The sequence below is a fragment of the Marmota monax genome, unplaced genomic scaffold, assembly GCF_021218885.2.
Source record: "Marmota monax isolate L192 unplaced genomic scaffold, Marmota_monax_Labrador192_F-V1.1 WCK01_AAM20220418_F8-fsc00038, whole genome shotgun sequence".
NCBI classification, from domain to species: Eukaryota; Metazoa; Chordata; class Mammalia; order Rodentia; family Sciuridae; genus Marmota; species Marmota monax.
The window spans coordinates 1,194,964-1,222,250 of record NW_026692498.1 but is presented as its reverse complement, the minus strand read 5'-3'; the positions used below and the strand labels follow the sequence as shown (position 1 = coordinate 1,222,250).

At 54.6% G+C, this 27,287-nt stretch overlaps 1 protein-coding gene across 3 annotated transcripts in view; it reads left to right on the top strand.

The window, feature by feature from the left end:
- Mob2 (MOB kinase activator 2) overlaps window positions 1-27,287 on the top strand; it is a 59,910-nt gene that overhangs the window by 19,681 nt on the left and 12,942 nt on the right. The window lies entirely within an intron of this gene.

The window sequence follows — 27,287 nt, the reverse complement described above, 5'->3', positions numbered from 1 at the left end:
TCCTCCTGGGTTTACTCATTTCTTGATCCCTTCTCCTCTCCTGCGGTGGAGGTGGGTTGTACATCTGCCCTGTCTCATCCTCCCTTCTTTAGCCAGGCACCAGACACCGGCTCCCACCTTAACCCCCCACCCTGTCCCATGCTGAGTCCTCCAGTCCTGTCTCATGCAGGCATGTGCATAACCAGGGGCCTCTGAGGACCCTAGTGGTTCCCTTTGTGGGAAACCTGCTGTGAGTCTGACTCTGCACAGCTTGAGACCTGGGTGTTGTGGCCTGCCATTGTGTCAGCATCCCCTGTAGCAGAGTCCCTCCTGGGAGCAAAAGGCATAGCAAGGCGGGCAGTACCTAGAACCTCTCTAGAAAGATGCTCTTGGCCCACAACTCTGTGGCCGGGGCCAGCTGCCCATCTGAGCTTGAGGAGCCTTCCAGGTTTCCTGGCATCCAGAACTGCCCCAGGCACACTCATGGGGCAGAGCTTCTGCTTGCCCACCACCAACTTTGTCACCTGGGAGCACTGATAGCCCTGTCTCTGTCCATATGGGTGCACCCATGTGTGCACCACTGCAGAGGGAGAAGCACTTCTCCCAGAATTGGCACCATCTCATTCATCCATGAGAAGCAGACTCTTTGGCTATTTCCAGAAACATGGAGGGCCTGGCCCTGGATGGAGTCCTGGGTGTCTGGAGGGTGGTGACAGGAGTCTTGGAAGGGCTGTTTTTTTGTGTGTTGAAGTGGCTTGTGAGGAAGGAAGGAAGTGGCAGTGACCTCATCTGTGCGGCTGGCTCTGAGGACAGTGCAGGCAGGGTGGCGCCACTGGGTCTGGAGGATGTGTGACTGTGTTGGCGGCGTGAGATTCATCGCATGGTGTCCTGGGGTTCAGGAGAGCTTGTGTCAAGGTGTTCTGGCAGTGTAAGGCCCGTCCCTGCCTCCTCCCTCCCTTCCAGGTGACTGCTCAGCTCTGCTTGCTCCCTCCCTCAGTCTGTTCCAGTGGAGACCCACATTCAGCTCCAGGTTGCAGCTGGCTTGTGTTGCCTGTGCTGCCGCCAGGCCCTCCTGAGCTGTGTGCTCTTTCCTTGTGCTTTTCTGTGGAGGAAGCCAGGTCATGCCCGTGTTTCGCCCCATCTGGACTGTGCTCTTCACCACGTCTCTCTGTCCCTGGACTTACAGTGGGCCTGTACTTTGACAAGACCCAGAGCTCTTCACAAGTGTGGGTGCTTCCTCGGTATGAGATGGGCCACCTCTTCTGGGGACAGTGTGAGTCGTTGCCCTCTGCCAGAGCCCTGGAGTCACCGGAATCTGCTCATGGTGGCATGACATTCTCCTTGTCTTTCTTCCTTATTAGCTGGAAGGTGTCTCTGAAAAGGAACTACTTCCTGCTGGCTGCTGATCAACCCACAAAAATCAGGGCAGGTGCTCGATCCTTTCCCTTTTAGTTCACTGATCCCTGTGGTCCTCTAGAAGTACCTGATGAGCATTAAGGTGTGCATGTGCATTCATGGATTGGAGCTGTCCTGGTCAGCCAGTGAGCACGTTGTCCTGGCTGGGGCCCTGGCTTGCTGGGCCCTAGAACGGTCCTGTCATCTCTGCTGTGACAGTGTGGCCCAGGTTTGTCTGTGCCCCTGCTGCCCTGTGTCTAGAACTGAGCTGTGCTGGTTGCTGGTCATGGGAAATGGTCTTAGTGTCTATGTTCCAGGTGCTGGGTGCCTGGTGCCTGGGGTGAGCCACTGTTTCTAGGCCTGTTTGTCCAACAGGGCTCATGGGACAAAGCTTCTGCTTGCCCAGTAAAAATATTGAGGTGCCATTCCTCATCCTCATCTTCCTCCTCTTTGGAAAAATGTCACCTTAGGCCCATTTTTAAATTGAGTTAATTTTTGCTCTCGACTTCTGCGAGTTCCTTGTGTGTTTGGGTTTTGCCCCATGCATGGCTCTCAAGTCTCCCCATCCTTCTGATCTCCTTTATGCCCTGGGGCCTCAGCCTGCTTGTGCCTTCCCATTCCTCAGGTTTGGTGCTGATGTCCCCTTCCCAGAGAGGTTTCCCTGACTTCCCACTTCTGGTGGACACTCCTTCTGCCCTGGTCACCTCTCCCTGTCCCGCCCTTTTTTTGGCAGAGGCTCTACCACTGAGCCTTTTTTATTTATTTTCAGACAGGGTCTCACTGAGCTGTCCAGGCTGGCCTTGAACTTGCACTCCTAGTAGCTGAGATGGCAGGCACGTGTCATGGTGCCTGTCTCTCCACCTTTCCTTCACATGCTTTTCCATAGCAAGTATAAGCTGAAATCCACTGAGTTCTCCGTATGCTGTCTCTTCCCCTGGGAATGCCAGCTTTCTGGTGGCAGGGCTGGCTGCTTGGCCCAGGGTAGTGACATGCACTGGGATCTAGGGTGCATTTCATGACCACCACAGCATGCCACACAGGTGCTATACTGGGTCCTTCTCTGGTGTCTCCTTCAGCCTGGCCCAGGCTCCGTGCTGCTGCCTGGAGTCTGTGAGGTGGCCCTGGCCAGGATGCTCCTTGCTGCCTGCATGCCAGCCTGGGCCTCAGTGCAGAGGCGCACCCATCCTCAGTGCTCCTACTGGGGAAGTGGATGTCCATCACATGGGTTTTGAGTGAAGCGTGCAGCAGACAGATGGCAAGACAATGAGGCCTTGGGCCCGTCATTAGACCTCCCTGAAAATGGGTACCCTGATGGGGGTGTGGGGTGATCTAAAGATGTGCTCCTGAATCAGTGAGGCTTGGGAGGTGGAGGAGGGAGGTAAGCCAGAGGTGGAACTTCCCAAGACAAGTGAAGGCCAAGTGTGGGGTGAGCCAGCCCTGAGCCTAGGACCACAGGGTTCAGATGCCTCAGAAGGAGCTGAGGCAGCCACCTTCAGGGGCTCTGCTTGACCAGATTTGTGTCTTCCCAGCATGTCTCCATAGCAGTGGAGCACACGGGCCCAGACCAGGGCAGCCTGTGCCCATGCGGGACCCACCAGGGAGAGGAGAAAACAAGGACCAGCCACTGTTTCTTTTCTGCCTGGGTGATGTAGCTGTGTGTAGGTGGGTTCCATCTCTCTAAGGGGGTGCAACTGACCACCCAGGCAGGTGTAAGGGGTAGCCACTACAGCCTGGCCACTTGAGTATGACTCCCTTTGTGTGGAGAGGCTATCCCTGCCACATTGCGCGGTCAGCGAGAGAAGATGAGAAAAGGGTCGCCGTGACTTGAGCAAGTGGAATGCCTCGAGGGGAGCTGGAGTGAGGTCTAGTACCATGCAGCCACTGCCACGAGGTGTTTGCACTGTGTGCCTGCATAACCAGGCTCCGTCCGGGTCTGCACCTCTGCCCCAGCAGTGGTGAAGGCCTGAGTGCTCACCTGGACTGATGGCTAGGGGATCAGCGTTTCATTTCTGACTGTCCAGCAGGTACAAATGATATTGTCTTCTTTGGACTACTCTGGCCTTACTTGTTTTGACTCCCACCTGCAGTGCTGGAATTTTGTTTGAAGGTTTCCAGTAAACTGTGGCCATCCCTGCATCCCCAAACTTCCATCCCTCCTGGCTCTGTGCCTAGCATATTCTGGAATGGCATTAGGTTCCCTCCTCTGCAGGGGGACCCTGATTGTGCTCTATGGTTGACCTGAGTTCAAGGTCCCATATGTAGAAAGCAACCCCATTCATAGTTTATCCACTGCTGCTCACTCACGCAGGAGCTCTGGGCTGGAGCCAGATCACTACCAGTACTGGGGACCCCATGGCTGTCCACTGGAAGGGTGGGGCTGTGTGAATCACAGGCTGCTCAGTTGTCGTAGCATTTTGCACAGGGTATCCTGTCCAAGCAGTGTGAGGAAGGCAAGAGGGCCCGCACTAGCCCCTTGTCTCCAGCGTCCAGGTTTGCTGTGCCCTTCCTGTCATGTGCAGGACACACTGAGTTGCCACCCATACCCTGGGCTCTGGATTGAGAGCCCAGCTGGGTGCCAGGTCTGTGGTCCCTGGTCTCTGACACCACCTTGGAAATGGTGTGTCCGTTCTGAAACCTTGAGTCAGGACTTGAGTGTGGCCATGGCTTAGGATAGGCAATCTTCAACCTTCTGGGTTGGGGGAAGACCGTGGCCTTCGACTGCATAGGTACGTGCCATGGGAGGCTCCGCCTAGGGCCCACCTGCTGACTGGGAGTCGGGGCAGGTATGGAGCCTGCCTGCCACATGCCCACCCGCCACATAGGCCCAAGAGTCCACCTGAGCTGGGATAGGACATCCCCAACAGACTCGAGTCTGTGCTCCATGGGGCCCCAGCAGGGGTGCTGGATAAGGGGCTGCAGCCCAGGTTTCCTGCCATGGAGTGTGGCTTCCTCACTAGCTGCCTGCTGTGCAAGTGGAGAAGTGGTTGTGGGCGTCTGTTGGCAGTTGTATGGGACCTTGAGGGTGAGAACTAGTGGGCCCACATGGCTTCCGCTGCTCACATCACATGGTGCATCCTCTTTCTGTCCTGGGCAGAGGGTGGACTGCAGTGTATGGGACCTTCTCCTGGTCTGCCAGAAACTGCAGGAAAGAAGGAGGGAGAGAAGACAGCAGCCAGTGATCGAGGAAGCTGGAGAGCTGGATGTCCAGTGTGTGAAACGCAGACTCACCGGGCTGAGCCAGCAGAGGCCATCCGCTGCAGAACTATAGAATGAGCCCATGGTGGGTGTGGCCTGCGCCTGTGAGGAGGAGCTTACTGGTGCTCTGGATGTAGATGTGAGAAGCAGGAGGACCCGACCTATGGACGAGTTTGAGTCAGTGGTTTGTCCTGGACACCAGGCCCAGTGGGGGTCACCACCATGCAAATCAAACCTGGAGGATGTTCCACCTCCCCTGCCCACAGCCCTCCCACTTTTGGTCCTTAGGATCTTAGCTCCTGCATCTGCCCTCTAGTAAGAGAGTGGGGTCTGACATGGCGGGAGGGGACACGTCTCCTGCCCTAGAGCCAGATGGCCTCCTGTGAGGCCCCTTTGCACGAAGCGTGTCCGTCACATGGGTGGGCTGGGGATCAAGGTGTTTTGGGGAGTGCCTGCACATGATAGAGTCTGAGCCAGCTGTAGGCACCAGAGGAATACAGAGCCATCTTTGGTCTACCCAGAACCTTTGGGCTGCGGAGCAACCTTGAGAAGGAAGAAACACAGCTGTGCAGAGTGCTGGGAGGGTGCTGGGCTCTGAAGATCGTGGAAGATGAAGTCAGGCACGCTTCCCAGCAGGTGGAGCAAGCGAGCAAAATTGGCAGGCAGGGATCCTGGAGAGCAAAGATGAGGCCAGGGGCTGCGAGAAGAGGTGCGAGGAGCGGGCACAGCCGTTCTCTAGAGTCACCGGAGGTGGCCGCAGGTTGACTAGGCTGCCCATCGTCCAGCTCAGTGAAGGAAAGACACATAATCGTGACATGGCAGGACACCAGGAGTGAAAAAGCGTTCTGAAAATTTCCATAGAGGAAAAGCAAGAGAGAACCAGGGCATATCTGCTTGAACAAGAGTAAGAATTCAAATTCCAGCACGGAAACTGAGACAGCCTTTGACGTGCTGTCTGAGGAAGATTTCCAGCATTGACTTCAGTGGCCAGTGCATGAGCTGTGAGGGTGAAATAAAGATACCTGCCTTGAGTCCCCCTTCTGGAAGCTTCTGTGGAGGCCAGTGTGCAGAGACAGAAGGTCTAACGATGTGGAGAAGGAGGAACTCAGAGGCAGCTGGCAGCAGGGCGTGGCTTGCTGGGGTCTGCCTCTCGGCACCAGCCGTGAAGACTCTCAGATGAGACTTTTATTCTGGGATCACCCTGAGAGACCGTTTGGAAAATGCTAGGGGACTGTTGGAGCTCGTTTCAGAGGGAGGTCTCATCCTCAGGCACCTTGACTGGGGCTTGTCCTTGTAGCTTTAATTTCCCTGATGGTTGTGACCGGGCTCCAGGTTTCAGAAAGGCCCTGTTAACCTGTGTTCCCATGAATAGCACAGCTAGGCCTGTTGATGGCTGCCAGTGAGGTAAGGAGCGCTCCCCATGTGCCGTCCCTCTGGAGGCTTTGCATCTTTCCTCTTTTTTTTTTAAGAGAGAGAATTTTTTAATATTTATTTTTCAGTTTTCAGTGGACACAACATCTTTTATTTTTATGTGGTGCTGAGGATCGAACCCAGCGCCCCGCACATGCCAGGCAGGCCCGTTACCGCTTGAGCCACATCCCCAGCCCATGCATCTTTCCTCTTTACACACACAATGCGTGCCTTCAAAAGACATTTGGGGCCTGGGGCTGGGGCTCAGTGCTGGGGCACCTGCCCACCACGTGTGAGGCACTGGGTTCAATCCTCAGCACCACATAAATAAATAAAGCTGTTGTGTCCATCTATTACACACACACACACACACACACACACACACACACACACACGACATTTGGAGGAGAAAAAAACGAGAAATGAAAGGAACTCACCCACACTCTTGTATTCTCTCATGAACCAGGCTCGGGTGAGTGGTGTGCTAGTGGGCCAGGGGCTCCCCTGATGGGGGCAGGCTGCTGCAGCCTGGGTTGCCTTGCCTTGTCTTCCCAGCAGTCAGGGCCACTCTGGTCTTGGCAGTTTGGGGATTGGGTTGCAAAGGTGTGTGTGTGGTGTGTGTGTGTGTGAGAGAGAGAGAGAGAGAGAAAGCAAGCTGCCGATTAAGATGTCATTACAGGCTGGGGATGTGGCTCAAGCAGTAGCGCACTTGCCTGGCATGTGTGCGGCCCGGGTTCGATCCTCGGCACCACATACAAAGAAAGATGTTGTCTCCACCGAAAACTTTTAAAAAAAAAAATAAATAAATATTATTTCTCTCTCTTTAAAAAAAAAAAAAGATGTCATTTACACAGCCACAAAAACCCCCAGTTTCCAGACACAGTTCAGTAAGTGTGTGGGATTGTGCGAGTAACCCTGGGACGTGTCCATCCCCCGTGAGTCTCTCACCTGCCCCAGCACCACCTGGCGGCTCTCTGCACTCAGGGACAGCTGCTGTTCCTGTTGTGAGCCCAGGGCTCCTGTGCACACCACGCCTGTCTTCTTACTCCCCCTGAGCCCGCCATGTGGTTGTAGGCCAGGGTAGGCTCCTCCTGCTTCAGAGAGCCACCCCTTGTAGGTGGCCAGGGCAGGCTGCATGCTCTCTGGCTGTGGACACTTGAGTGTCCACTTTTCAGCTATACTGACCATAGTTCCTTCAGTCACCTGCTGGCAAATCCATTTCTCAAGAAATAGATATGTTTCCTTTTCTGGAGGGTTAACAGTGAGGAGGGGATTGCTAGATGGCATGGTGAGTGTATGTCTGACTTTTTAGCAGACGACCAAAAGTTTTGCTAATTTTCAAATCTATTTTAGGATATAGGGATTAAATTTTATCTTTCAATTATAACAGCAAGCTTACTGGAATTTGGAACCAGGAAAAAAGACTACTATTGGCATTTTATTTCTAGGCCTTTTCATCTCTCTCTTCAGAATTAAACTATTATTTCCTTCTGATTACAGTGATGATGTATTTTTATGAGAAATTGCAGTAATCCATGCACGTACAAAGAAAGTAAAACCTGTGTCAAATTTCATTATGCCCCAGTGTGCATCACGGAAAATCCATCAAGGAAAGCGAAACCCACCTCCAGGCTCCCCACAGTGCCCTCCACTGTGCCCTCCAGGCCACCCGCACCCAGACTGTCCACACTGTGCTCTGTCTGGCCTGCTCCCTGTGGGCACGGGCCTTTACCTCAGCGAGGTCATCCTGTGCGTGGAGCTTCGTCCTCTCCTTCTTTATAGCCATTCTCGGCTGCGTGTCTGTGATCAGTTGCTAAAGTTAGACTTTCCCACTGAAGGACCTTCAGTTCCTGCCTTCTGGAACATTCTGTGAGGCAGCCCTTGGGCAGGGTGCTACTACTTCTGTGCCTGCTGCTGTGGGAAGAGGTGGCAGCCATCGTCTCTGGTTGTACTGCTTTGGAGACCTCAGCCTTCTTTTCTTGTGCTCGTTGACCCTGTGGTTCTCCCTTCTGGGACCTTTTCTCCTTGCCCATTACCCCTTTCTTTGGTGTGGTGGTCATTTCTCTGGTATTGATTCGCAGGTACCTTCTGTATATGAGGCCCTCATTCACATGTGGGTTGCACAGCTGCTGGCCTGGGCTGGTTCCCCAGGACCCAGCAGAAGACAGCAGCCACACTTCCTGCTCCCACTGAGCCCACAGAACCCCAGGAGAGGGTGGGCAGATTGGCTGGAGGAATGGCAGGTGGAGGTGAGGGGAGCGTTCTGGGATGAGGGCTGTTTGGAGGGTCGTGTGTACAGGTCATAGGCCTAGGTGGCCTTCCGGAGCCTGTGAGCCATTAGAGTGGATGGAGGCTGCTGGGGTTCAAGTGTGCCTCCAAAGCTCACGGGAACTTGGCCCCCAGTGTGACAGTGCTAGGGGGTGGTCCTTAAAGAGGTGAGGGCTCTGCCCTCTGGGAGGGTGAATGGCATTATTGTAAGAGTGGGTTTGTCCTAACAGCAGCTCTGTCCCCTCCTGCTTCCTCTTGTCCTCCCTTGCCCTCATCCTTCTGCCATGGGATGGGGCAGCTCAGAGGCCCTCTCCAGGTGCTGGTGCCATGCTCCCCAGCCTTCAGAACCAGAGGCTGAGTAAATCTGCTTAGTATAAATCACCCAGCTCCTGGTATTCTGTTATGGCAACAGAAGGTGGATCAAGATAGGCCTGGAGATTTGAGTCCAAAAGTGTCCTGAGCAAGCTTAGGCTGAGGGCCGGAGCTGGGCCAGGCTCAGTGAGGCGGCCATGCAGCTGACTTGCCATGCACTCACTGGGTGCTGGGTCAGGCTCAGGCCCCTGGTGGGGCAGCAGATGGTCTTCCTTGGTCCCTTTTGTTTCTGTGGGTGCTTCGTGCTGAGCTTCTCTGCAAGCCCTGTCCTCTCGGTCACTGGGCCCCCCTTTAGGAATCTAGAGGGTGGCTGCGGCGCCTCCTGCACTGCTTTCCTTTGACTTTCTCTCACCCCTGGAATGTGTGGCCTGGGGTTCTGACACTGTCCCTCCAACTTCAGAGACAACAGCAGCATTTCCAATTAGAGAGGACTGTGCCTTGGAGGGGCTGCTGTCTGGGCTCCCAGCTGGGTTGGCCAGCCTCCTGCCTGCTGGTTTGCCTCTTCTTCCTCTGTACAGCCTGACCAGGCCTGGGGTCTACCCTGGGCATGTCCCTCACCAGGCATCTACAGCAGGGCAAGGACAGTGCCAGGTGCTGACCAGTGATGTGGTTGGTATTGATCTGGGGCCTGCTCTGGCTGGTGACTCATGTCTTGCGGTGTCACAGCCCTGGCACACTCCTGGCTGTGGCGGGACAAACTGTGTGCTTTGTAGGCGTGCACGAGAGGCTGCCCTGCCAGGGCTGTGCCTCCTGCGTTCCTGAGGCCAGGCTGTAGTTCTGCAGAAGTGGCCCTGGTTTCTTCCCTGACCTGTGGCAGATGGCATTCCTAGACCCTTGACCCTCTGTGGGGAGCTCTGTGTGCAGACCTCTCCAGCCCTCTTGGCAGAACACCCTGTCCTTTCCCACTGGCGTCTCCATGAGAGGTTCTTTCATTGATTTCCAGTTTTTCTGTTAGATCACTTTCCATACGGCTGCTGTGGGAGACCCTTGCCTAGCTCATAACATGGAGGGTGGCACTGGGAGGCCTCGCAGCCCAGCCCGTGGGTGGGCCAGCTCCTGTGAGCTCTGCTCCATTGTGCTGTCCTCACAGCCTCTGCCTCCCACCCATGTGAGGCTCCAGTCCTGTGGGACTGACCTGGGATAAATTTTGCAGCTGAGGTTTTTATACCAGTCAGGCAGGGCGGGGTGGCTTGGCAGAGCCTGCCATTGCCCTTTCCTCTGCCCGAGCAGCTTGGTGAAGCAGGGTGTTGGGGTTGATGACAGGCAGGGTCACAAAGTCCCCTGCTGCCGTGGACCTGCCTTGGAGCCCTGTGAACTCCCAAGCCTAGTGAGCACTGTGCTTGTTTGACCTCCACATGTGTGGCCCACCTGGGACTCTGTGCAGGTGAGTGTGGGGCTCATGCTCCACCTCCCTGGCACATGGATGTGTCTAGACCATGAAAATGAACCCCCACTCACATCTCCTTGCCCATCCTGGAAGAACCTAAGGTTATGGGAGGGAAGGGGTACTGAGGCCCCTGGACCCCGCTGCTTCTTCTGCAGTCCTCCTCTGGAGCCAGGCAAAGAAGACTAGGTAAGCTGCACTAGCTGCCTTAATAATTTGGAGTTTGATTTGACATGAACCCCAGACAGAAGGCCCGGTGTGGGGTGGTTGTGCGTTTCTCTGTCTTCTAAATTTGTGCTGAAATTCTGGTTCTGGCCCTGGTGTGGACTGCAGCCCATCTCCCTCTGCCCATTCAGTTTTTCCAGACAGCTCTTTATACACAGCTTCAGCCTGCTCACCCTCACCTCAGCCAGACAGTGGGTGTCCAGCCTGGCCTTTGCAAGGCCTGGGCTTGCTGCCTAAGGATCTTCCCTGACTTCCTGCAGACTGCGGCTGTGTGGTAGGTGTGTTGTACCAGTGGGCAGGGCATGCAGGGGGCTCCTGTGTGCCTGCTGTTATCTTGGGTGCCCTGGCTCATTGCCTTTCCACATTCTGCATCTGTATAGCCTGCCCAGCTCCTGGGGAGACAGCTGCGGAGGATAGGCCCCTTGCAACTTGAAAGAGAGGGTATTACTATCCCCGTCTTCCTTGGGGTCTACGTATGAGGGAAGCAGGTGTTGCGTTTCAGGTGTTGTTGGCTGCTTGTGGGAGCAGTGGTGGACTTAGGAGTAAAGTTCACGACAGTTTTTTCTTCTTTGTTCCTTCCTCTCTGGCCCTCAGTGTAGGAGAGAAGGGGGTGGATGTCTCCCTTCCACATGTATCTTTCCCCCGGTGGCCAAGGGCAAAGCCTCCAGTGCCAGTTGCCTGCACGGAGGGTCAGATAGTGTGCAACAACCTGTGGCCTCGGGGGCTGGGAACCTGCCCACTGCCCAGCTCTCAGCAGACATGTTTTCCTCTGGATTCAGGATGCTGAATGACGGTTGAGTCCTCAGGTGCTGTCCATGACTCCAGCCTGGTCTTGCTTGTGTGGCAGCTCTGTTTTTTTTTTTTGTCTCTGTGGTCCACATGGAGACCCATGTGGCATTGACTGCCTTGACGCTGGCAAGCAAAAGGGGCCTTTCTCAGGTCTTCCAGGCCGTTTCCATTAATGGAGTAGTGGCATTTCGTCTTCCAGGGCAGAGCCTGACTGAAGTTACTGGGTGTCTGGGGAGCCTGGGGCCTGTCCCTGGCAACTTCCGTTCTGTCTGAAGACAGAGCAGAGCTATTGGTTGTTGTAAAGTCACCCATGTACAAAGCAATTGAGAGGGGCTGGGGCTGGGGCTGGGGCTGGGGCTGGGGCTCAGTGGTGGAGCACTTGCCCAGCATGTGTGAGGCACTGGGTTCGAGCCTCAGCACCACATAAAGTAAATAAACCAAATCAAGGTCCATCCTTAACTAAAATAAATAAATAGATAAACAAATAACAATTGAGAAAGTAACAAACCCTGTAACTGTGTCCAGTGTAAATATGAAACCTCACAAGTTGAGTTGTCACCCTCTTCTTGTTCATGTTTTTGAACGTTCTATTTTTGAGGGTTGGATTGTGTAGGACCAAGCACACACAGGAGAGCTGTTCTCAGCTGTGCCTGTCTGTGGTTCTCACCAGTGAACACACAGCACCCATGGCAGAAGACCAGCCACACCCATGACCCTTCTCAGCCCCAGAGGAGCTGGCTCTGTTGGTCCAGTGCCAGGGACTGCCTTGCCTGTTGGGGACTTTGCATGGATGCTCAGTGTTGCCTCTACTCCCGTGGTCCCCAGGCTCTCCCTGGTGGCGGGTGCAGTCAGGCTCCTTGAGTGGGGTGCTCTGTGCATGTGACTTGGCTTACTTAAGAGTCATCACATGTGTTTAGTAAGCTTTGGCACGGTAGGCCTTCTGCCTTGGCGCGTTCTGACAGACGTGTAGCCGCGTGCCCCCTCTGCAGTCACTGCGTGGCACGTCAGTCCCCACGTCCCACCCATGGTGCTACCCTTTTGCTCTCCAGCAGTGCTGTTTTGTTCCTGCTGGGATTGCAGTGAGAGGGACTGGCAGAGGACCTCCTTCTGTGTCCGTCTTCTTCGCATGGTGCACTTGGCGTTGGTCCCCACTGTGGTTGGTGCTGCTGTGTTTATGGAGAAGTGGTCTCTTTATGGATGAGAGGCAGTTTGTTCACCTTTCACCTGTCAAAGGACTTCAGGTGGTTTCCAGCTTTCAAGGAAGGAGAGTGAAGCTGCCAGGAGCTCTCAGGGTCCAATCTGTGTGTGTGTCTCTCTCTCGAACTGGAGTGGACTTAATGGGGCCACGGGGGTGTGGGAACCATTGGCACCTTGTTCTGGGGATTGACCCGGGAGTGCTCTACCACTGAGCTGTATTCCCAGGCCTTTTTATTTATTTTGAGATGGGGTCTCATTAATTTGCCAAGACTGGCCTTGAATTTTCCATCTTCCTGCCTCAGCCTCCCGAATCTCTGGGATGACAGGCGTGGCTACCACGCCCAGCCCTTAGCAACTGTGACCTGCTGTTCCATAGCACGTGAGCCTCAACTTCTCGTACCCCGGCCCTGGTGACTGCCCCTCTTGATTCTGTGTCCAGAGTGTGAGTGCTGTCACTGAAGTTTTAACTTGTGTTTCCTGATGACTGATGATGTAAGACACCTTGTCATGTGCTTCTTAGCCATTCCTCCACCTTTGGAGAAATCTCCATTAAAAAGCTTTTGCCTACTTTTATACTGGGCTTGTGGTCTTGACTTTGGCAGTTCTTTATCTGTTGTGGATATGTCTTTTATCAGCTATGTTTTTTGCAAATTTCTTCTAATTTGTGGCTCTTCTACTTAATGGTGTCTCGAAGCACAAATGTTCTTGGCTTCAATGAAGCCCAGCTTACCAGTTTTCCCGGCATGGGCTGTGCTTTGGTGGCTTGCTCCCCTGTGTACAGGACGGAGCTCTTAGTCTTCCTGTTCCTGGGCTGAGTCTCCTCTCCCCATGTTCCCTTTCTGCCTGTCTACAACTGTTCCTAGCACTGGGCACTTTCTACTGTGGCAGGCAGGCTTGGGAGAGCTGAAGCTGGACTGCAGCACCCACTCATCCTGAGCTTAACATTTTAGGCATCCAGTTGTTTCATGGGCTCTGCTTTGGGGCTTTCTGCACCCATGCTCGGAAACTTCCTCTTTTTACCCTCTTGGATCTTGATGCTTTAGCAATGGAAGCATGTTGAGCTGCAAGAAGCCACACTGGGGCCTCTTTCTGAATGTGTGGACCTGGGGCTCACCCAGCCATTTGGAAACTGTCTGTTGTGCCAGTTTAACCAAAATGAGAGGAGAGCAGTCCAATGGAGGCTGGTCTTTGAGGCTGGCAGTGGTGAGCCCTCTTCTGGGAAGGCTGTCGGTGGCCTGGACACTCGTGTGGGTGAAGAGCTGAAGTCAGGAGCACGCTGGAGCACTGGAAGTGGGCCATCAGAGTGTCTCAGCTCCTCTGCTCAGCCACCCACTCATCCCCCTGCATTCCCAGGATTGCTGTAGGTGCGGGGAATGCTGAGAAGGAAGCAGACTTCTGGTGGGGTGATGGGGCAGGGCCAGCAGCACACAGAAGCTCCTTTGCAGGTGGCTGTGTTGTGAAAAGAGGTGCAGAAGGCACCGGCCAGCATTTCAGCAGATCCTCCAGGCCCAGGCAGGGAGGCCTGCATGCTACCACTTGCCAAGGCCTTGGGGTCTCGGGCTGAGGAGGCAGGGAAAGAGCATTAGAAAGAACAAACAGTGGGCACAGAGAATACAATATCCCCACAAGCACACACAGCTTAGCAGTGTGCTGGCCCACAAGTGTCCACACAAGGCTGGGCAGTGCGGTGCAGATACTGTTCTGGGAGGCTTATTGGTGAGAAAAATTACAAATTGGGGTGGATTGTGAGCTGGAGAATGCCTTACCCACTTGTTGAGGTTCCTTTCTGTTTGTGCAGTTTGTGGTGTCTCCTGCTGTGCCCCTATGCTGATGAGGAGGAACTTGGCGGCATTGGGGCCTGTTTGTTGTGGACCTTTCTCACCACCACTCTGTCATGTGTACTGTGTGCTGTCAGCATCTGCAGGGTCAGGAGGAGCCATTGAGACGGTAAACAGAAGGGGACTGTGCATGCAATTCTGATGTGTAGATGTCCCATGCCTTGGCTTCTCCTAGGTGCCAGCATCATGCCAGCTGCTACCTATTTAAAATGAGAAAAAGGATTATGGCCCTGTCTCCCAGGGTCTGCAATCCAAGACCTCAGAGGTCTGGAGCCCTCCAGCTCTGGGAGTCTGTGTTGGCTAGGTCTGGAAGCACCGTTGACAGTGCGCGATTGAGCATCTGTTAGCAATAACCAGGCAGGTCGAGGGCTGCAGGTATAGGCTGCCCTGGGGCTTGCTCTTCTGTGTACCCCTGTGCCTTCTTTGGGGGCAGGCCTTGGTCAGATGCTGGGCAGACCTCTCATTTGCCCTGTTTGCTTCCTTTCTGGGAGTCTTTCTTGTTTTGTTTTTTGGTGGTGCTGGGGATTGAACTCAGGGCCTTGTTCGTGTAAGGCAACCTCCCTACAAACTGAGCTATATCCCCAGCCCCTTTTCTGGGAGTCTTGCTGAGTCCTGTCCTGGCTCTCCTAGCTTCAGAAGCCACTTGGGACCCGGGACCAACATTCACAGGCATGCATGTCTGTTTCTGAAATGCATGTTCGTGTTTCCTTGAGTGAAGAAACAAGAGGAGAACAGCTTCAAAACTCAAATAAAAGTCTAGCTGCCCTCCGCCGTCTTTCAGTTGTTTTTGATGCATTTCTCCTGCCAGGCTGGGCTTGAGAGGAAGGCAGCCTGAGTGTGAGTGCCATGCTCCCCTCACTGCCAGGGGTTCTGTGCGAGGCCCACTCCCGGCTCAGGTTGGGGACCAGAGCACCTGTGGCAGACAGTCACTTGCTGCCCAGCACATGCAGGGTCCCAGGGAGCAACTTCTTTGCTTCTCCTGGGTGTCAGCCCATGGTCCACATAGTCATCAGACTGGAGAAGCCACTTGGCGTTGCACCTGGTCCTCACACCCAGCGCACACTCATCCTGCCTGCTCTCACTGAGCTGCTGTGGGGCTGGCATGTGGTCAAGGAGCAGGGTTTGGGTCTGGCCCAGGTACTGTGCAGACAACACCCCTTGGCCCAGTGAGGGTGGACGCTCCATGGCCTGCAGGAGGTGTCCTGGGGTCCCGGGTGTGCTGCTGTGGTCATCCTGGACCAGTTCTCTGCTGCCTCCACCCCTCTGCACTCTCGGGCTGCCTGTGCTTCCTAAAGGGAGCTGTGGGACAGAATTCACAGCGGAGTGTCCTGTTACTACCCAGGGTCCTTCAGTGCCATCTGTTCACAGCCACTGGGGCAACTGGGCGAATAGGTACTGGGAGCCTCAGGCTGTGGAGCACCCTGTGTATGGGCGCTGTTTGGGGCCTTTGAGGCCAAGTGGGCTTCAGAAAGCTGCCTTTCCTCTGACTGGAAGGGCACAGCCCATCATGGTGATGGCTGGCCTCCTGGGCAACTGAGAAAGGGCCAGGGGGTCCTCTGGGGTTGAGCAGACAAAAGTCCTTGCCCACCTCCACCTGCTGCCCTCTGGATCCTGGTGCCAAGGTGTGCTAGGCGAACCCCTCCCTCAGGAACGCCTGCTCCCAGCCGTGGGCGGTGCTCTTCTCCACCCAGCTGTCGACTGCTCTGACTCTTGATAACTCAGGAAGGCAGGGAGAGCTGCTGCTGTCAGAAAAGCCACCCAGGTGTGCTTCCCGTGCTGAGCTGGGGCCACTGGTCGCCCTGGAGTTCTTCCTGAGAGCTCTCTTCCCAGCCATGCGGCCTGCAAGGAGCAGCTCCTACAGCCTGGCCAGGTGCGTTCCTCATGAGGCCAGCCCCCACCCCTTCCAGTGCCCGCTAGGAGCTCAGGGCCTGTGGGTGCAGTACTAATTGGAATATAGGCAAGGCTAGTGGATTTGGCTGGCATGCCATTGGGGGCACATGGGCTTTGTGTCAGTGACAGCAGGGCTCTGAAGTGGCTACTTTGACACATGGTCTGGGCTTCTTGGGTTGGGTAGCTCTGGTGTCCTGGGAGCTTGTCCAGTGGTACAGGCCACATAGAGATGTGTGGCGGTGCTCCTGGGTGAGGGCTGCTTAGGCACCAGCCATCCTGGAAGCTGCACTGGGGCTACCTGAGGAGAGGAACCCCAAGCCTGAGGAAGGAGCAGTCTGGGAGCATCAGTCTGCTGCCTGGTGACTGTGGGGCTGCCCATCTCCAACTCTAGGTGGGCTAGGGTTGAGGTGTAGGCTTAATGCTTCCCCATGGAGGTGAGCAGGCATCACGTGTGGTGAGCATCTCCAGTGTGGTCACGAAGGCCACCTAAGTGGGGGGGTCAGGAACTTGACTCCAGCTCTGTCAGGCTCATGTCTAAGTATCTGCAGATCCAGCTGCCTATCTGTCCACCACCCCAAACTGCTGTCCCACCTTCTAGTACCTTTCCTGTCCCCTGGCCTATGTGATCTCAGATCTCCTACTAAGTCCTGCCAGGGGCTGCCCATGTTCTTGGATGTGGTTCAGACCTCACCTGGCCCTGCCCACACCACTCTCCAGGTGGACCAGGCTCTCTAGGTTCCTCCTGTGTTCCATACCCCTCTTCTAGCTGTGCACAGAGCCCACCTCTTCCCAGCCTGAGCCCACCCCTCAGGGCTCTCTGGCCCCCAGTCCTGCCTCGCCTTCCTCTTCCCACAGCCTGAAGTGGTTGACATCACCATTGATCCCTGGCATTACCAGTCCTGGGTTGTGGTTGTGGTGGGCTCTCAGTGAGGAGAGGGCACAGAGGGTGGAGGGCCGAGTGGCTCCCGCATGGCATTCCACTGCAGCCACGCGAGGCTCCCAGGGCAGACCAGGCGTGGAGTGGCTCTGGCCCGATGCCCAACTCAAGCTGTGGGGAGCTCTGGCAGCCATATGCTCTTCTTGGTACACCTGGTACACTCAGGGTGCCAGGGGCTGCTGGTGGTCCCACCTGTGGGGCACCCTTGGCCTGGCCACGCTAGTGCTGTCTGTGGCAGGTGCCTGCTTCTGGGAGTGTCTCCAGGGTCCAGGTGTCAGTGGCTTTCCAAGTTAAAGGCCTGTAAAGCCTGAGGCTGTGCCTGGTCAGTGCAAGGCTATCCCCCCCCCCCCACAGTGGCTAGCAGGTCACTCCTTAGATTGGGGGTCTGCAGGACCCTGGGAGGCTCCTTCTGTAGATGGGAACTGACCCTGGGCCTGATAGGCCTTCCCCTCTGGGGGTGCCCCCATTCATGGTAGTGGGGGCTAGAGGAAGGTGGGGCTATGGACTGGGCCTTCCTTGCCTAGGGCTGAGTGGGCCCCACTTGGCCTGGCTGTGTGCAGCCTGTGTCTTGCTGGGCCTGAGGACAGCCCGGCAGCAGAGCCCTTGAGCCTCTTTTCCAATTGGTTCCATCACAAAGGCATGTTCATGTCTCTCCCCCTGGCCTGCTTCTCTTCTTCAACAAGCACCTCTTTGGTGCCGCATATGGGGTGAAACACAACACGTGGCACCAGTCCTGGCAGTGAAGTCCGAGAGAGCTGCCAAGGCAGGCCCAAGGCCCTCCCTCCTGGGGCTCTCGGTACAGCAGCGCAGCCTCGTAGCAGGTGAGATCCCGCTTTACAGACCTTCCCCTGTCCCTGCGTCTTGCTGCAGCCATGGGAGCCATGCCCGGTCCCAAGGGGACCAGAGGTGTGTGGCTTCTGAAGGTCAACTTTCCCCACATGCCAGAATGGCCACTCAGAGATGTGGTCTGCATGGGCAGTTTGAGCCCCTGGTGAGCCCGTGGCAGTAGGTCCACAGAGGTCACTGCCTGGAGCAAGGCCTGCCCTCCCCTGTGTTCCTAGTCTTGGCCAACCTCTAATTAGAGTCTGCAGCTCCTGGCTTGACCATCTCGGCCTTGGAGGCACCTATGGCACTGCCCTACGTGCCATTAGGGAACCAAAGAGTCAGAATATGGGGTTGGTTCAGGCCCTGTAGGACTGGGGAAGATGTTGAAAGTGGGAAGACAGGTTTTGGTTCACTTGATTGTGGTTTGACTTTCTCATCACCCACCCATAACTTTGTGCTTAAAGGGCTAATTTCTGGCCTTGATACTAATTTCCTGTTTTGAGGGCTGGGAATACCGTGCACATGAGGGCCCTTCCTAGAGCTCTCCATCCTAACAGGACAACATGCCAGTCTGTGGAGTGGAGGGTGAAGGGCAGGATGGGGTGGAGGTCCCCTGGGGGATTGCTTCTGAGCCAGAGACCTGCAAGACTGAGCCACAGGATGTGGGATATTACAGAGGTAGGGACCTGAAGGGCAGTTGAGGCCACTGATAGGACTTGAGCTTATTCTCTGCAAGATCTGGGGGCCATGGAGGATTCTGAGCAGAAGGATGGGATTGATTAAGTGCAAGGATCATGCCCACAACCCTGAAGAGAAGAAGGAGGGGAACCTTCCTACTGCACTGATGACTGAGAGCTCACAGGTGCCTGGCTCAGGGACATGGGGGAGAGATTGATCCTGGTGTGCTTTGTTGACCGAACCATCAGGGTCCCTCAATTGTTGGGATGTGGAGTCCATGAAGGGCACCAGGGAGGACTCCTGAGCAACTGGGAGGATAGAGCAGGTCTGTGGTCTGGAGGGGATGACCACATGTATGTGAGCGGCCAGTGGGTACCTCGCAGGGCATCATGGGGGTCACGTAGGGGCTCAGTGAGGAGGGCCTATGGAATGGCTTTTCTTTTAAATCTCCACTGGGTTTACTTGATATTCAGCGAACATCCCATGTGGACCTCCAGGGTGTCCTGGTCTTCCAGGTGGCTGTGCTCTCCTTAGCAGCTCCCTACGCTGCAGGTGGTACTTGGCTGAAGACTTGGTGGGTTCTTGGCAGCTCACTCTCAGGAGAAGAGAAGGCCCTGAGACCTCTAGCACTGTGCCCTCCCCAGACCTCCAGTTTGTCTCTCAGCTAAGGCACACTGGACTCCACGGGGTGCCCCTGCGTGTCTCCCAGCTCGGGCACACTGGACTCCGTGGGGTATCCCTGCTGTGCAGACTCCATCAGGCAGGAGATGGGGTACAGGGGACATTGTGTGGTTCCTTTTTGTGGGGGCCATTGTCCCTTGTTGCCTGATGTTCATCAAGGGTCTTGAGGACCGTCATTTCACATTTTACCCACTGGAATGGAGTGTTGTTTCAGGTGGAAGATTAATCCTGGTCCCTGTGGCTCCAATGGCTGCAAGTGGGCCACTCTTTTTTTTTGAGAGAGAGAGAGAGAATATCTTTTTTATAGATGGACACAACACAATGCCTTTATTTTTATGTGGTGCTGAGAATCGAACCCGGGTCCCGCCCGTGCTAGGCGAGCGCTCTGCCGCTGAGCCATGATCCCAGCCCCAGTGGCCACTCTTTTGTTCCATTGACAGGTGTGTTCACTCCATAACTGCTCAATTCACTAAGCTGTTCTTGTCACTCACTTGGTTTGGAATCTGCCTCCATGCCTCTCCCACCCAAGTTCTAGCCACACCTGGCCCTTTAGCCCTGAGACCGGCAAGGCCAGGTACATTGCTGGTGGCTGCTGGGCCAGGCTGGCTCCTTTGTTGCTCTGCGAGCAGGCCTGCACCACTGCCTAGGAGCAAGACTCAAGCCAGAGCTGTCCTTTCCAGGCCCCGCTGATGCCAAGTGGGAGGGAGGCGGGGACCCACACAGGCTGGGTTGAGACACACAGCTCGACCTCGGGATCTTTACAGTTGATCACATCCTTCTTGCCTGGAGGTTGCACGTAATTCTGTAGGCATTGCTACAGTCATCGGCAGTCATAATCTAGACTTTCTCTTAAAAATGGACAGGAGGTGCGACAAACTCCCACTTCAAGTGCTCTGTTGGCCCTCCTGCCAGATCTTCAGAGCATTTGCATTCTTATCTCCTTGGGTGCCAGGGAAGTTAGAATCTGCTCCTTGTCACCTGAGTGCCCCTCATGCCCCAGGCTTCACACCCAGCAAGAGCTCCTGGGAGAGGGAAGAAGGGAAGCTTCCGAGAACATTGACAGCTTCCTGAGGGCTCGCTGGACGATAGGCAGGGAGGTGGTCAGGCTGGCTTGGACTTGCTGTTGTGGCTTGTTATTCCACTCAAGGTCAGGTATGCTCAGCCTTCCTGGACATGAGATGCTGCGTGCTAAGCAACACAGAGAAAGCCTGTCCTCTGTGGACAGAAAGCTGTGGTGTGCTTGTGAGTGCCGTCTGGGCCAGCTGCCCTTTGCGTGGGTTTTGGCCCTGCTGTTCCTAGCTGCCTGGTTTCCAGGGGGTAGGAGAAGAGGAGTGACTAGAGGTTTCTACAGAGGGTCATGGGTGCTGTGGTGGTCACCATCACCCCTCCTCCTGCAGTCTGGTTGGCCACAGACACCCATGCCTCTGCAGAGAATGGATACTGTTACTGGTTGGTGGCTGTGTCCCCCAAACCAGGCATGGGACTGGGAGCCACCCAGGGCAAGCTGTGTGCACAATCAGGAGAGTGGTAGCCCTGAGGTGCTGTGCCACAGCCATCATTGGGAATAGGCCATGTCTGCACTGCGGCCCCGTCACAGTGCTCACCTGGCTGCCTCTGGGTGCCCCACGCATCTGCCTTGGGGTGGGACTCTGAGTCACCCAGCTTTGGTAGCTCTGGCTATTAAGGGAAATTGCCACTGAGGATGATCCAGGAGAGGGTGGTCAGGGAGGCCTCTCTGAAGGGGCTCTTGCTGAGTGTTCCCTCCATGGGGGCAGGTGATTGCGTGTGCCATTTTCGGGGCATGCCTAGCACCTTTGCTGGTTCTCCCCACCCACGTTGTTTTGAAACAGATTCTAGTTGTGCCTGGCTTCCTTGGTATGCATCTCCACTTGTGTGTGGAGGCAGAGGTGTTTTTCCTCGCTGAAGTGGCTCTTCCTGATGGACCTGGGGCATCCAGCACCGTCCACATGTCTGCAGTTTCCTGACTCTTCAAGTGTGTTCAGACAAGGTTCATGCACTGCAGCCGGTTGATGGGCTTTGGGAATCTGTTTTTTAACGTTACATTTTCAAGTAATTATAAACTCACAAGAACTTGCAACAGCCCAGAGAACCCAGCACCTCCTCAGCTAGCCCCCTGAGGTCCCAGCATCGTGCCAACTGGAGTGGGGTATCGGACTAGCAGGTGAGGTTGGCATGGTGGTGTTGGCCAGGCTGCGGGCTTTGTCCCTTGCAGTCTCAGCCCTGCTCTTGTCTTTTCTGCATTTGCTTTGTGGGAAGACCAGCTTGCCTTGCCTGTGGGAACCCAGCCTGTCCCTCCTGGTGGGTGCCCGGATCTGATGCATCGTTGATGTTCAGGTTCTTTTCTGGAGGCAGGACAGCTCCATGGGTGATGGTGTCCTCCCAGCAGGAGTATGTGAACATCTGGTGACTTCTGTGGTAATTTCAGCTTCTGTTGTCCTCTGCCTGAAACCTTTCTCTTCTCATTATTCTCATTAGGCCACTGGTGCCATCACTAGGGCTGACCCCTGGCTGTGACACCTATAAGCTCCAACCCTGATCACCTTCCAGAGGCTGTACCTGCTATGCCATTACACCTGGGCTTTGGGCTTCGGCGTAGGAAATCAGGGGTCAGGGCCAACGTCATTCTGTGGCAGTAGTTTCTCAAGCAAAGCACGCCAAGGCCTCTGGAAAGTGTGGTTTCCTCTGCCTAGTTGAGTGGTCTGTTTGTAAAAGGTCTAAATAAAATACAAAAATGGGCTGGGGATGTGGCTCAGTAGTTAAGCACCTCTGGATTCAATCCCTGGTTACCCCCCACCCCCACCCTGCCCCGACCGCCAAAAAGAATTTTTTTCCCAAGAGCTGGTATTCATGGAGGCTGGACTCCACTGTTCGGTCCAGTGGTTTGACAGTATGGGTTACTGGCGTTTGATGTGTGGCTTTTCAGCCTGCTTTCTCTCCTTCCTTTATGTGGACTTCTAGTTTTTAAACGCTTGGCATTGAGGACAAAGGATGACAGTCACAGGTTGCAAGCCTTGCTCTGTGATTCTCGTGACTGGGTTCTCCTGCAACCATGCCTGGGAGATACAGGCATCCCTTCACCCCCAAAGCCTCTGAGAACCTTCACCTTGGCCCGGGGTCTTCCTGCCCTGCTCTCTGCAGGGGTGGCCTGTGCTGGAGGCCCTGCTCTTGCTGCTGGTGCCTCCAATCCACATGATGTCTGTGGGGCTGAGCCATGGAGTGTGCTGTCCAAGTGGTGGTCACCCTGTGAATTATCACAGCCTGTCCAGCCATCCCTGGCCTCAGACTTCTGGGGTGCTTTATTTCCTGGTGCTATGTGGTTAGTGCTGTGAGTCTGTATAGATGGATGTTTCCTTTCTCTGGTAGGTGCTTAGCCTTGGAGTCACTGGTTTGCAGAGGCATGTTTAACTATAAAAGAGGCTTCCAGCTAGATCCCAAAATAGTTGTGCCATGTCCTGCACCTGCCAGCACTGTGTGAGCGCTGTGGTTGCTCTGCCTCTCGCTGAGGTCAGGTATTCCAGGTCTGTTTGGCTCCTCCTGTCCTGTAAGTCTCCAGTGGCATCTCATGGCGGCGGGGCGGGGGGGGGGGGTGGACAGACGGGACTTGCATTTCCCCAATACCCAACTGCCGTGCAGAGCACTCTAGCTCCGCTAGTGTCTTTGTAAGTGTCTTTTTGGTTTTTTGTCCTTGAAATTGGGCTTTTTATCATTGAGTTGTGGACTGCTTTACGTAGTCTAGATAGAACTTGTTAGATACATACAATTTGTGGCTTGCCTGTGAATGCTTTTAAGTGTTGGAGTAAGGCTGTTTATTTGCTTATTTATTTATCTGTGGTGCTGGGGGTAGAGCACAGGCCTCGGGCATGCTGGTCAAGGGCTCTGCCCCTGACCTATATCCCAGCTCTTGCCTATTCATTTTTTAATGGTGATTTGAATAGAAATGTGTGTGTGTAAATCTTGGTGAAGTGTACCCCACCCATGTTTTCTTTGTGGTCAATGCTGTTGAAACTCCACAAGACTTCACCCACTCTGAGCTGCAACACGGCCTCTGGCCCGTGTGTGTGTGTGTGTGTGTGTGTGTGTGTGTGTGTGTGTGTGTGTGTGTAAGGCAGGGCTGGAGGGTGTTGGTTAGGCCTGGTGGTACTCAGTTTTCTCAGCACTCTTATTAAAAAGACACTTTCTCTTCCGATGGAGTGATTCCACCCTCTGTTAGAGTCCAGTTCAGCACATAAGTGTGATCTGTTCTGAAGTGATATTCTGCTAATCCGTCTGTGGTGTCCGCTGCACAGGGTTTTTGATGTGATAGTCGTAGATGGGTCTTAAAATGGGTGTGAGACCTTCTGTGTGGCTTCCCTTTGCTAGAATGGTTGATTACTCTGGGTCCATTTACATTTCCATGTGCACTGCAGAATCCTGTTAATTTCTAAAAAATGTAAAATAAATTGTGTTGGATTTTGGTAGGGTTGTGCTGGGTCTGTCGGATTAGGAAAATTGACATCTTAACAATATTGAGTTTTCCAATCTGTGACAATGGTGTTTTTATTTATTACTTAGGTCTTTAATTTCTGTGTTGCTTTGTACTTTCAATGAGAGCTTTGTACAGTTTTTGTTGAAATTGCTCTTATATTAGAAAAGTTGAGTTGTAAATAAGAACCTTGTAAGCTTTCTTCTGTGTGCTGCTGCTAGGAGCCCCTGTGAGTGTGCTTTCACACTGGCCTGGCTTCCTGTGGGTTAGCTAAAGTTCCTGGGCAGCTCCAGCAGGTGCACGGGTTCCCTGGGTGTTTCCGTCCCGAGCACACCCACCTATCACTTTCCAGGACTCTGTCCTCCTGCAGGGCCAGGACCAGCAGAACAGTGCTGTGCAAGGGGGCAGGAGCCTTGCCTGACCCGAGGGAGGTCCCGCCTTTCAGCCGGGCCTTTGGTGTCTGCTTGGAGTTTTTGTGGGTGCCCTTTGTCAGTTGAGAACATTCCCTCCTGTTCCTGGCTTGCCAGAGGTTGGCGTGAGTATTTTGCCACGCAGTCCTTCTGCACCTTGTTTTATTTATTTTTGATAGAACTGTGATGGTCCTGTTTTGTTTCCTCTTCCACTACTGTGGTGAGTCACACAGGCTGACTCCAGACGTGGCCCAGCTCGTGCCACAGCATGGTTCTGGTGTGTTGGCAGTGAGCTTGTGGGTGTCCTGTGGTGGGGTCTGCACCTCTGTCCTGAAGCTGCTGCTGCTCTGCAGCTGTCTTGCGATACCTGCCTTTGCCCAGAGGTCATGCTGGTGCTCTCCTTCCTGAGAGCGTGTGTCCCTTCCTGAGGCACTTGGCAGGCTTTGTTCGGCAGACCCTATACCTGGCTTCTTTACTCCAGGAAGCTGTTTAGCATAAGGTTGACCCTTCTACTCCTTAGCATGTGGTCTGGTTACTCAGCCTGTGAGGGGCCTCTCTGCGTCCCACTTCCTGTCAGCCTCTGATTACCTGTGGTGCCTGTTACCCTCTTACTGCTTCCTGTCCCCTTGAACTTCTGATGTGGGAGTTCATGTTCGGTCCCAGCCCCACCTCTTGCTCCACTTCTCTAGCTGGGACATTGGCTTTGCAGCGGTCAGGGCTGACTTTGAATGTAATTCTTCATCATTGCTTTGAGGATTTCTGCCCTTTGTTTCCTCTCACTTACTTTGTATTTGATGTGCATATTTTCCTCAGCAGTGGCTGCTGCTGCTATTTATTTTTTGAACTGAGAACTGAACTCAGGACTTCTCACATGCCAGACAAGTGCTCTACCACTAAGTTAGATTCCCCAGCCCTTTTAAATTTTATTTTGAAATAGTTCTCACTAAGTTGCCGAGGCTGGCCTTGAACTTGCCATCCTCCTGCCTCAGCCTCCTGAGTTGCTGGGTGACAGGTGACCACAACACCGTACTTACTTTAGTTTCTCATGGTGGCCATGTTGGTAGGGTTGAAATGACCCTTGCAGTGATGGGCCCGAGCTGGGTGAACCTCTGGCTTAACACAGAATAGATGCAGGTGTTCACTCAGAGGGAGGTTCAGCAGTAGGTGTGTGTACACGCATGTGTGTACACAAACACACACACACACACACACACACACACGGCTGCATGCTGTGGTGAGAGTGCCTGGAAACCACACCCCAGTGCAACTCACACACCCATGATGGGATCTCAGTTTTTAATATTCTACAGTAAAGGAACCAGGACTCCTTCAAGAAGGGGCTGATGTCAGGGCTGGGGCAGGGAGCATCCAGGATGAGCCTGAGCTTCCTGTACTGCCAGAGGGTGAGGAAGGGCCCAAACCACACTCACAGTCTGGGGCTCGGGGACCCAATGGAGAGCTCCCGGGCCTTGCATCCCAGCGAGTGCAAGACCAACACCTGTGCCTCCACATGCAGCCAAGTTTCTATGTGGGGAGAACTCCAAGGGAGTCAGACGTGAGATGTGACTCCCACCATTACCTGTGGCTCTCCAGCGCCATCTCGTTCCCAGAAGGGGAAAGTCGCTTTACAATGGAAACCTAACAGACTCACCTCAGCCAGGTCAGGGGCAGCGTCACAGTGCTGAGAAGTGTTGACAGTGGGGACCCTGAATGGGGGTAACGAGGAGGGCACTTTTTCTCTGGGGTTCTCCCCCAAACCACAGCCTCAGTCTAGCTCTGAGAAAGTGCCAGGCAAATTCAACTCAGGGGTTCCCCGTGGTGTCCTTGACCAGTCCTCCTCAAAACTGCTCAGGTCATCAATAAAAAATGAACTCTCCTAACCAAGAGGAGCCCCAGGAGGCAGGACCACATGTCAGGTGGGTCCTGGGACAGAAAGGGGTCCAGAGGGAAGTGGAGGGAATGTGAGTCAGCTGTGGGCTTAGCTAGTAACAATGTCTCAACATTGACTTTAGCTAGTAACAATGTATCCATGTTGACTTCCTTCATTTTAAAAAATGCACAATGGTGGTATAAGGGGTTACCTGGAGATTCTGTCCTCTATCTTTACAAATTTTCTGCAAATCTAAATCTGTTCTGAAACTATAAGCTCATTACAAATAAAATACTTGCACAAATGCAAGCTCATGGCTCTGTGTGTCCTGCCCTACCCGTGTTAATCCAGCCTGCTCTTGTCCACCCTGATCTGTGCTCTCTGCTCCCAGCATGCTCCTTGGCTGGCTTTGCTTTGAGGGTGCTGGGGCTACACCTTTTCTAGGGGGAAAGGCCAGACCACACCAGTGCCTGAGCAGCCCTGCCTGGCCAAGTGTGCTCATCTTCTCGGCTGGGCCCTCTGGTTATCCAGTTTTTAGTCTTCTGGTTGCCCCAACTTGGGTGGGCAGTAGCTCCTGCTCTCTACACTGCAAGGAAGAAACAGGGACCCTCTGGCAGCACCTGTGCACCCTGGTCGCTGCTCTCAGGAGCTGCCATGGCATTCCTGAGACTCACTGGGCTATACGTTGCACTTTAGGGGTCCCATGTCCCTCGCCCTGTGTTGTCTGTAGTCTGTAGCTTGGCTTTGGATGGATGCCCCTCTCCCATGCCTTGTGTCTCCCTCACCATCACCCTCATGGCAGCTTCTGCTGCTCACCAGCCAGTGTGCCTCAGGCACCCCTCCCAACCTGAGCCCGCCTCAGGCAGTCTTGTGTCCTCCCTCCTCCACGTAGACTTTGCTCCCTGCCAGCTCCAAGTCCACATCATGCACCTCCTGGTCTCCCACCTTCCAGCCCCCTTTTGCCATATGTGTGTGTCCCTCTGTTGCCTGTCTACTGTCCCCTCACTGCTAGTGGTGCTGCCTTGGCAAACAGACTGGCACAAGTGTGGCGCCACAGGACCCAGGGTGCCCACACTAGGACAGAGGGAGCACTCCTCAGTGGATGGAGCATAGCTCTGTGCCCTCCCAGGTGCTTTTGTTGCTGCTGGTGGCCTGGCTGGGAGAGTGGAACCGTGGCCTGGGAACAGCTGCCACGTGATAGAGAAGGGAGCCAGCCCGGGAAGTCCTCCTCGCGGTTCCTGGAGAGTGCGAGGCTGGGTCTGTGTGTGGCACTGCACTTGCTCTGGTGGAAATGCAGGACCACTGGATCAGAGCCCTCCTGGCTGTTGGGTGTGAGCCTGCCTCCCTCACCTCCCTCTGCTGCTTCCCAGGTGGCTCTGTGTGCTGTCAGCCTGACACCACCTGCCATCTGCCACAGAGGGGCTCTGCCCATTGGGAGGCTGGGGCAGGGTGTCGGGGTTC